The sequence below is a fragment of the Saimiri boliviensis genome, chromosome 12 (assembly GCF_048565385.1).
Source record: "Saimiri boliviensis isolate mSaiBol1 chromosome 12, mSaiBol1.pri, whole genome shotgun sequence".
In the NCBI taxonomy this organism is placed as follows: domain Eukaryota; kingdom Metazoa; phylum Chordata; class Mammalia; order Primates; family Cebidae; genus Saimiri; species Saimiri boliviensis.
Genome location: NC_133460.1, coordinates 30985664 through 30996403, shown reverse-complemented (window position 1 = coordinate 30996403; position 10740 = coordinate 30985664). Strand labels below are relative to the sequence as shown.

The 10740-nt window shown below is 40.1% G+C and overlaps 1 pseudogene; it reads right to left on the bottom strand.

Annotated features, from left to right (window-relative positions):
- Positions 1-9272: 9272 nt before the first annotated feature.
- Positions 9273-10442, bottom strand: LOC120367357 (ribonucleoside-diphosphate reductase subunit M2 pseudogene; annotated as a pseudogene).
- Positions 10443-10740: the final 298 nt, after the last annotated feature.

The window sequence follows — 10740 nt, the reverse complement described above, 5'->3', positions numbered from 1 at the left end:
CTGGAGGGCTGGATAGGCCACGCTAAACAGCAAATTTTATTTTTCAAAGGCCAGGAATAAATACTCTTTCTTTGCTCTGGTTTACGTCATTGCAAGAGGAAATGCAAATCTGTACCTTACATGGCCAATACAATAGAGGAGTCAGATACACAATCAGTGGTTGTAAAAAGTAACAGAATTTCCTGTGATCACAAAGCTTGTTTACATCCAGATATTACTCCTCACGGCTGCAGGTATTTCTGGTTTGGTCTTGTTTTAGAACTGAGATGTGAAAAGGTTTTCTGGTTTTGCTCATCAGAATATCTTTTAACCAGATTCTCCTTTGCTCCTGACTCAACTTATCTCAACTCCCCCATTCAGGAGTCTCTCAGTCAGGGATCAAAGCCATTCCATACGGTGGCATTTGCTTTGCAAATATCCCTACAGTTAAACCATTATCTAGGGTACAAGGCAGTCAGGCAAGTAAAGAAAAGGTTAAAGCTATTAAAAGTTAAAAGCAGAAACTGGTTGCTAGTAGGGAGTCACTCGGTCTAGCAGCACCGCATAGTTTTAGGCCCAAACGATATCGTGGTTGATATTAGAAACTGATCATCCACATCTTTCAGTTCCTTTTTCCGATAGCTTGACTGCCTCCAGTAGGAAACTGTGTTTGAGATCAAACTCACCGTATAGTGAGACCCATGCCTTTTGGGGGTCTCACATGGGAATGTTCCCCACAAGTTATCATTTCCAATAAAATCCCATGTACTTCCTGCAGCCAGTACCTGAGACACACACACCTCGTACTGTCTAAGTGCAGGTCTCTCGGCTTAGGCACTAATGATTTGCCTAACACACCCATGGGACTGACTGCACTGTGGTATACACAGTAGAAAATGACAGAAATTTGCAAACCGAGTAATAAAAAGTAGTCAAGAGTGGTAAGTGCATTATGTATGTAGACATCGTTAGAAATACAATGGCAAGAAATCATTTCCGTATAATTATTTGCAAGGGCAAAGGTTCAAAACGTTCAAATTCATTAAGAATAAATTTAATTTGATTAAAACATTCTGAATTATGGCCACGAAAGAGATAATATGTATAATTTTAAAAAAACGTGAATCCTGGGCCGGGCGCAGTGGCTCACACCTGTAATCCCAGCACTTTGGGAGGCCGAGGCAGGTGGATCACAAGGTCAAGAGATCGAGACCATCCTCATCAACATGGTGAAACCCCGTCTCTATTAAAAACACAAAAAATTAGCTGGGCATGATGGCACGTGCCTGTAATCCCAGCTACTTGGGAGGCTGAGGCAGGAGAATTGCCTGAACCCAGGAGGCGGAGGTTGCAGTGAGCCGAGATCGCGCCATTGCACTCCAGCCTGGGTAACAAGAGTGAAACTCTGTCTCAAAAGAAAAAAAAAGTGAATCCTTATAAAAACCATGAGAGATACAGGAAATAGAATGCCAAAAGGTTAATAAGCTCTTCAGTATATTAATTTTGAAGCTTTCCATTTTTCTAATCACTATTTCATATGACCTAGTCATAAATATTGGCACTGGTGTTTGACTGAAAACCCACTTAGTAACTGTAAGGGTTATTGCCGAGATTAAAATGAGGAAACTGAGGCCAGTATAAGAAAATTAAATGCCAGTTTATTCAGCTCCCGGTCGAGGTTCTATGGTCCCTGGGAAAGGGGGCCAGCAAAGTCGCACTGACTTCCTGGGGTGTGGGGTTTTTGTGGCTACAGGTAACAAGCAACAGCTGGGTGCTCTGATTGGCTCCAGGGGAGTGGGATTGGGACAGGGTGGGCCACTACTGGTTGGCAGTTTGTTGGGTGGGTTTTCAAGTGTGAGAGCCGGCCAGGGTTGCATCAGCCGGGACCTTCCAGGGGACCCATGCGGCAGAGCTAGGTGCCAAGTGCAGAGCCTGGTGCTGGATGCAGAGTCAGGTGCTGAGTGCAGAGGTGGGTGTGTCTGACCTCCCAGCGAGGCAACCGGCCTTACAGCAACTTCATAGCCTTATCTCCAGATCCCACACTCTTTCTCTGTCAAGAAGGTAAGATGGCAAACCCAGGCGATGCCTGAATGCAAAGGCACGAAGACAGATGTAGTATCTGCTATACATGCTTCCAGGAACATTGGTATTATAATTAATCAGCTCCAAGAAGTACCTTTGCAACTCGTTCCTGGGGAAGGAGAAACACAACAAAACCAACACAGGACCATGTTAGTTCACTGGGCTATCTTCAAAAACATTATTCTTATGTAAGAAATGTGGTAAAGCTCTCATGTGCTCTAGTTTATTAGAATTCATGAAATAACTCACACTGGACAGAACCTGACCTAGCGAAGAAATACAAGAAAGCATGCAACTTTCCCAGTTCTCTTTGAAAACTCAGAAAAAACTTGTACTGGAAATGAAACATGAATGTAAAAAAGTGTTAATAAACTTGATTTTCCCCTCTGCTTTCAAAGACATATTCATGTTTAATATGGAGAAAAATGACGTAATCTTAAGAAACATGGTAAAGACCTCAGCTTTTTTATTTATTTGAAAACATGAAAGGATTCAATGGGAAATTCCTTATAAATAGAAACATGTGGTAAGGTCTTCAGTTGTTCCAGTTCCACATGAAGATAAGAACTCATTTCTGAAATAAAACCTATGAATGTGTAGAATGTAGAAATGCCTTCATTTACATGGTATTTGCTCCAAGACCCATGATAATACACACTGGAAATAGATCTTATAAATATAAGAAAGCACATTGGATTGGAACCCTGGTAGATTACCAAATACAGAAAAGTTTACAGTTTTAAGAATTTCTTCAACATTGATGTGAAAACTTTCCCTAGAAGGAAATCCTACTAATGTTCGTAAATTGAAAAGCCTGATACAAATTCATTCTTGTATAATCTTCAAAAAGGTACATAAGTAAATGTTATACTACTTCTATTTTGTTTCTCAGTGATTCGTCATTTGAAAGGGTCTCTCTGTACTTACTTCCACTTCTTTTGCAAGAAAACATTAAGGTTACAATTTTGTAGATACGTTTTAAACAATATTATATGCATTTATTAGGCAGTATTTTTTTGTTAAGTCAGTTAACAAAACTTTTCTCTAGTTATTTAAAAGTATCACACTGAGCTACTAAAATGGCTCCAAATTCTGTTTTGAAACACATGCAGGTGCGTTCCTACGGTAATGTCCAAATGGCACAGCTGCTAGCAGTCCATTCTGAATCCAGCGCCCCAAGTTTGGGATGAGGAAAAAGGTGACGGCCTCCTCTGTACTTGTGCAGCTGACTCGGGGCTCATTCTTGAGCTTTCCACTGCACAACTCAGACTTCATGCTCACTCCCCCAAGGCACCGCAATAGTGATCAGATGACAGAAATGATGGATGACATTTATTAGCTGTCACTATTACGGGGCAGGAATATTCTTTACACCTCCAACGGTAGAAAGATCAGAGAGAGACATCTTGGCTAAACTAAACTTATTTTATGCGATGTCTTCTGGTAGGGTGCCAGCCTTACACTGTGTTTCTCCTGAGTTGGGTTAGAAATGAAACCCCAAGGTGCTCAGCATCTGCCCCCCCGGCCGCAACAGGATGTGGGGATGAGTTGAATGCACTGAGAGGGGAACAGGCTGGAAGCAGCCCTCTGCTGCATGATTATTCACCTTCATGGCCAAAGGTTTTGGTTTTTGGGTATTTTTTTTTTTTTTTTTGAGACAGGGTCACCCAGGCTAAAGTGCAGTGGCATGATCCTAGCTCACACCAGACTCAACCTCCCAGGCTCAAGTAACCCATGCACCTAAGCCTTTCAAGGCTTGGAACTACAGGCTCATGCCACTCATCTGGGTGATTTTAAAAAATTTTTCTTGTAGTGACAGGGTCTCACTTTTTGCCCAGGCTGGTGTTAAACTCCTGTGATCAAGTGGATACTCCCACCTTGGCCTCCCAAAGTGCTGACATGAGCCACTGTATCCAGCACTTGGTCAAATGTGTAAATAAATACAGACCTAGAGTAATCTGACCACTCTCACAGTAATCACTATAAAGACTTAATTGTATAAAAACAATACCTCAACAGCACATTTGGTTTCTTGCTTTTAAAGTTTCAAAGTTTTATCCACTGGCTAAGTCAACAAATGCTTGAAGTTCTCCGGTATGGAAAGCAGTTAGGATATAAGCAGATATGTGGTTTTCTCACTGGTTTCACTGAAAACCCAGCTGAAACTACTTCCAACATTTATTTCCTATTCATATAACCACAAGGCTATGATGGGAATGTCAATCAGATACGTGAATAATCAGCTGACCAGGACTTAATTTACTACAGGAATATGTGCACTTCATAATCTCTTTTCCGTATTTCCATAAACATATTTTAACTGTGTAAAATACGGTATTTCATAGAATGATCATGTTTATTAACAGTAGTTATTGAAGAAAACAATTATCCTTACAGAATATGTATCTTCTTAGTTTTTGTTGTTTTTTAAATGGCTGAATAACATACCCTTTACAAGCACAAATTTTCAGACTAGAAGCTGCTCAGTTTAACTTATATGTATGTGTGTATATGTGTGTATATATATATATAAGTTTATCAATAATGTCTTTAAATTTTATTTCAATCGTTTTTGAGGAACAGGTGGTTTTGGTTACATGGATAATTTCTTTAGGAGTGAAATCGGAGCTTCTGGTTCACCTACCCCTTGAGCAGTGTACCCAATATGTAATCGTTTACCCATCACCCCCTCCCAACCTTCCTCCCCTAGTCCCCAGAGACCATTTTATCATTTTATGAGTTTAGATTCTCATGGAGAATACATGATATTTGGTTTTCCATTCCTGAGTTACTTCACTTAGAATAACGGCCTCCACCTCCATCCAAGTTGCTGTAAAGGCCATTATTTCATTCTGTTTTATGGCTCAGCAGTATTCCACGGTATATATATTCCACATTTTCTTTACCCATTAATTGATGGGCATCGAGGCTGGTTCCACATTTTTACAATTGCAAATGGTGCTGCTATCAACTAGCATGTGCATTTGCCTTTTTCATATGACTTATTTATCTTTGGGTAGATACGCAGTGTGAGATTGCTGGACTGAATGGCAGTGCTGGTTTCCACAGTGCTTGTACTGGTTTACATTCCCATCAGCAGTGTAAGTGTTCCCTTTTGACCAAATCCATACCAGCATAGATGATTTTTTGATTTTTTAATTATGGCCCATTCTTGCAGGAGTAAGGTGGTATTACACTGTGGTTTTAATTTGCTTTTCCCTGATAATTAGTGGAGCTTCTGAAGAAAAATACATCCTAACAAGACTAACAGATGTTGAAAAGTTTGACAAAAAATCTGATAGACACTAATTTTTAAAAGGTTAAATTTACAGTCAAAAAGAGACCATTATAAATAATCAACAGCAGAGGGACAAGATAAATGTCCATTAAACACTTCGTTGTAATGTTTTCACTCTCCAAAGGTCGTGAGCATAGCTCCTGATGCTTCTGCGTTCACAAACGGCACTATGTAGAACTGGTCATCTTGGGGCTGGCCTCTGTCATCACTGCCTCTGGAGCTCATATCTGTGGAAACCTGCACATTTCTCTATGTATTCTCCGACCTTGGAACTAGAGCTAGAGCCCCACCAGATTAGCTGCAGGTCTTGAGATCAATTTTAACTGCCACTATAGTGGAGCTAAGTGTTCATCATTACCAGTTTTGCTCCCTTCAAGAAACCAGTTTACAAGCTGGGCACAGTGGCTCAGGCCTGTAATCCCAGCACTTTGGGAGGCTAAGATGGGTGGATCATCTGAGGTTGGGAGTTTGACACCAGCATGACCCATGGAGAAACAACATGGAGAAACCCCTGAAGAGGGAAATTAAATACTAACAATAGCAGTCTGTAATTGCTACATAATAAAAGTTTACTCTGTTGTGTTCAATATAAAACCTAACCCCCAGCTCTGCTTGAAATTAACTAACTCCCTATAAAATCTACGTTAACTACTCTCCCCACTTTCTCAGCAAAGTTCCCAGGCATCTCAAGACTCCTGTTTTTCTTGAACACCAGTTGCAAGATCACAGGGTAATATAACACCCAAAGAATGTGCAATGTGTTTCTCAAAATATGATTTTCCAATGTAACGTGTATCACAAGACATGTCACAAGTTAACTGTTCTTTCCTCTGGCTTCTGTAAACCTGTTAGTTGCTATGTCATCCTGGCTGTATAACAAATCAAGCCCTGTCTTTGTTAGGCTCTCAGCCTTGGGATAGAAATCTGCTGAGCTAGTGGCCACCTTAATAAAATCCTCCTCTTTCACCCATTGGTTTCTCCAGTCTCCTGAATATTATGCAACCCCCCATCTCTACTAAAAATAGAAAATTAGCCAGGTGTGGTGGCACATGCCTGTAATCCCAGCTACTCAGTAGGCTGAGGCAGAACTGCTTGAACCCAGAAGGTGGAGGTTGTGGTCAGCCAAGATCACACCATTGTACATTGTTGCCTAGGCAACAAGAGCAAAACTCCGTCTCACCAAAAAAAAAAAAAAAAGATAAGAAACCAGTTTACAGATTGATGACAGTAGTGATTAAGAGAACTTTAGCTCTGCAACTTTCAAATGACGTTCATTTTCTGTTAAATCCTTTACTAAAATGGCTACTAGCCATATCACCATGAGAACTCAGTTTATACTATTAGCAAATTGGTAACTAAGCAGCCATTTGAACAGCAACCAACCATCACTAGTCTATTCTTGGTTACAAGAAGCCTCATTTCAATTGTAAATATACACTGTGTTAATTCTGAATGAAAATCTTTAAAATTTTTGGGGGGTACATTGTAGGTGTATATATTTATGGGGTATATAAAATTATTTAATACAGGCCTATAATGTGTCATAATCACATCAGGGTAAATGGAAAATCCATCGCACCTCAAGCATGTATCCTTTTATTTCTTTTCTTTTTTTTTTTTTTTAACAAATAATTCAATTACACTCTTAGTTACTGTAAAATGTACAATTAAATAATTCTTGACTGTTGTCACCCTGTTGTGCTACCAAATACTAGATGTTATTTATTCTTTCTTTTTTTTTTTTTAACATAAAAACACTTTTATTTTAATCACTTAACACTTGTGTAGTATTCAATTTTGAGACTGAAACACTTGTTTCCCTTCCAACTGATTAGGAAACAGTCTGAGTTGGCAGAAGTTAATCCTCACATTATTCAGCTAATGACACAGAATCCTAAAACCTGATCCTAACTTCTGCCTGTATCCCACAACACAAGGCAGAGCCTTTCTTTATTTTAATGTCATATAAGTATAAGGACCATATAATCTGGATTCATTATCTTTAGGTAACAATAACTTAAAAGCTAGGAAAAGGTATACAGAGATTTAAAAATTGATTATACAATAAATGATGAAAACTAACAACAGAACACAACAATGTTCAAATAGTGAATACAATTAACAAATGGGTCCAAAAGGTCAACATTTATCTTGCATCATCTTTCAAGCAATGTCTCAGCTTTTTTCTCGCAAACATAAAGGCAGATTAATTCAAAGTAGCCCTATTAAGAATATTTGTTTGTTTCCTTCTGAAATTAATATTTGAATGGTAACTGTATTAATAACTCATGGCTTCTCCTAAACATAAAGACATATTTTCTTTTCTCTCAAACATAAAGGCAGATTAATTCAAAGTAGCCCTATTAAGAATATTTTTTTCTTATGAAATGAATATTTGAATGGAAACTGTATTTATAACTCATGGTTTCCTACTGAAGTTTAAGATTCCCCTAGATGATGGTCAGATTTAGACAATGCTAGAATAAGACACCGGGCAATTATTTCAAAGTATGAACTACAGGCAAAATCTAAAAGGACATACATAATTTAAAAATTTCTAATTTAAAAAACATAGAAAATATAAATGAATTAACTCACACAACCTACTTACGTACAAACAAAACTAGAATAAACAACAATTTTGCCACTTAACAGGAGCAAGATCTTAGGTGGGTCATTTTGTTTAAGGATGATTTGAAATTTTACAATACTACCTTAGCTCCCACATATGAAAACTCTTCAAGAATCTTATCAACTAGAAGTTGGGGAAACTACAGTGAGAAATAAAATGAAACAGCTTCTCACCCATATGAAGGCCCAGATCATGCCTAAATTTCTCGGGATTTAACTTAAGAAGCTCCTTGCCCTGAGAGATTCCTTGATCCCACAACACTCTACTCAGATGGAGCAGAGAATCCCAGAACACTACCCAAGCCACAGGGGAAACACACAGCCCATCTTGTATCTGGTACCAACAGACTAATACCTAGTTATACACAGTATTGACTTTAAAGTTGGTTAATGAGTATTTTAATTCATTAAAATAAAAGTTAGAAATTACATGCTGAGTCTATACAAGTTTAACTTATTTTATTTCCTTAGTGAATTGTGAATTGGCCCCTGTTAGTGGTCAGGAGAATGCTTTGTATTTGGTGTAGAAACCAAATAAATCAAGCTATTATCATCTTTTGAGTACAAACAATGTTTGTTTGTAAAGTGCCAGTTTTATATTTAAGTAAACATTAAAATCTGCATTGAAGGCCGGGTGCAGTGGCTCAAGCCTGTAATCCCAGCACTTTGGGAGGCAGAGGCGGGTGGATCATGAGGTCGAGAGATCGAGACCATCCTGGTCAACATGGTGAAACCCCGTCTCTACTAAAAATACAAAAAATTAGCTGGGCATGGTGGCGCGTGCCTGTAATCCCAGCTACTCAGGAGGCCAAGACAGGAGAATTGCCTGAGCCCAGGAGGCGGAAGTTGCGGTGAGCCGAGATCGCGCCATTGCACTCCAGCCTGGGTAACAAGAGCGAAACTCCGTCTCAAAAAAAAAAAAAAAAAAAAAAAAAAATCTGCATTGAAGCAGTGAGGCTGCATCTTTCAACTGCCTGTGCTGGTTAAATAAAATGTTTAATCCTGCTGTGTCAAGTTCACTAGAAGGTCACTCTTCACTTTAAAGCCAAGAAGACTGCCACTGTCACTGCTATGGTAAGTCACAGCCAGCCAGCCTGCTAGCAAAAGGTGATAGCACCAGCATTATAAATAAATAGGACTGGCTGTGAGGTAGCTACAGTTTTAAAGATGCTGTTAATGAACATTATGGACAATGCATGGTGTAGCTAGTCGATAACACTTTAGCTGATTTTTTCATGAGATTAAAAACAATCAGAAAAATAAAGGCACATATTCAGTTGATTTAGAAGTCAGCACCCAAGGTAAAAGAATTCTCTGTTGGACTTGACATCACTCCCATCCTCTGATACTTACCTACTCTCTTCTCAAAGAAGTTAGTGTTTCCTTCCAGTGAAATATTCTCCATAAAGTCAAATGGATTCTCTACTCTGAAAACCCTGCTAAAACCCAGTTCCAGCATAAGTCTGTCTGCCACAAACTCAATGTATTGCTTCATTAGAGTGCAATTCATCCCAATGAGCTTCACAGGCAAGGCCTCAGTAAGGAACTCCTGTTCCATCCGAACAGCACTGATAATTATTTCTCTTACTCTCTCCTCTGATGGTTTGTGTACTTGGTGTTTGAACATCAGGCAAGCGAAATCACAGTGTAAACCCTCATCTCTGCCAGTAAGTTCATTAGAAAATGTGAGGCCAGGCATCAGTCCTCGTTTCTTGAGCCAGAATATGGATGCAAAAGAACCAGAAAAGAAGATGCCTTCCACTGCAGCAAAGGCTGCAACGTGTTCACCATAGGTAGCCTCTTTGTCCCCAACCCAGAGCAAGGCCCAATCTGCCTTCTTCTTGACACAAGGCATCGTTTCAATAGCATTGAAGAGAAATTCCCTTTCGTTGGGATCTTTTATGTAAGTGTCAATAAGGAGACTATATATTTCAGAATGTATGTTTTTCATGGCCATTTGGAAGCCATAGAAACAGTGGGCTTCTGTGATCTGAACTTCTTGGCTAAATCGCTCCACCAAGTTTTCATTTACTATGCCATAACTTGCTGCAAAGAAAGCCAGAACGTGGGATATAAAGTATCTCCCCTCGGGCTTCAGGGATTCCCAGTGCCGAACGTCCTTGGACAGGTCCACCTCCTTGGTGGTCCAGAAGGAGGCCTCCCCCTTCTTATATGTCTGCCAGATATCGGGGTACTCGATGGGGAATATGACAAAGTGGTGTGGGTTTTCTCTCAGCAGCGGCTCATCCTGCACCCTAGGGGTGGCTGCTCTAGTTTTCGGCTCGACAGGCTCCTGGAAGATCCTCTTCGCGGTCTTGCTGGCCAGGACTCGGGTCCCGTTCAGGGCCGGGGGCGTGTTCTCCTTGTCGACCAGATTGAGCCCCTTCAGCGGCAAGAGCTGCAGCTGCTGTGGGTCCCCAACAGGCGCGAGCAGGAAGCAGACGGAAAGCATGGTGGCGGCGCGACAAAAGAGAGCTGGCAGTCGGGGCCAGGCAGCTGGGAAGGGGTGCACGGCGTTATTTATTCTTTCTCACCAAATGTGTGCACCTATTAACCATCACCCCTTACTCCTCTCATCCTCCATGCTACTTTTACCAGCAGCTGCACAGTTCTCCTACTCTATATCTTCATGAGTTCAATTGTTTTAATTTTTAGTTCTCACAAATCAGTGAGAATAGGTAAATTTTGTCTTTTTGTGTCTGGCTTATTTCACTTCACATTTCCATCCATGTTGTTGCAGATAACAGGAT